Source organism: Octopus bimaculoides, chromosome 10 (assembly GCF_001194135.2).
Source record: "Octopus bimaculoides isolate UCB-OBI-ISO-001 chromosome 10, ASM119413v2, whole genome shotgun sequence".
Lineage (NCBI taxonomy): Eukaryota > Metazoa > Mollusca > Cephalopoda > Octopoda > Octopodidae > Octopus > Octopus bimaculoides.
This window is the reverse complement of record NC_068990.1, coordinates 73,041,112-73,041,413: the sequence shown is the minus strand read 5'-3', so window position 1 is coordinate 73,041,413 and position 302 is coordinate 73,041,112.

The following is a 302-nucleotide window of genomic DNA, read 5'->3' as shown; positions in this document are numbered from 1 at the left end:
AAACTTGGGACACTGGTAGAATGTGTCATATAAAACAACTTCTTCTCTTAACCTTCTTAACAAAAAATTGTACATCGCAAGTTATTTCATGTTAAAGTTGTCGTATTTCTGTAATTTCAACCAATCACTGACGTCTATTCAGCTGAATACAGTTAGTGCTGTTTGGTGTCAAGTGTGTTATTCCCTGTTTAATTATATCATTATTCCCTAGTAAGAGTTTAGGATTTTAGGGTTATGGTTAGGGTTGGGGTCAGGGTTGGGGTTAGGGTTAGGGTTAGGGTTAGGGTTATGAGTTATAGGGT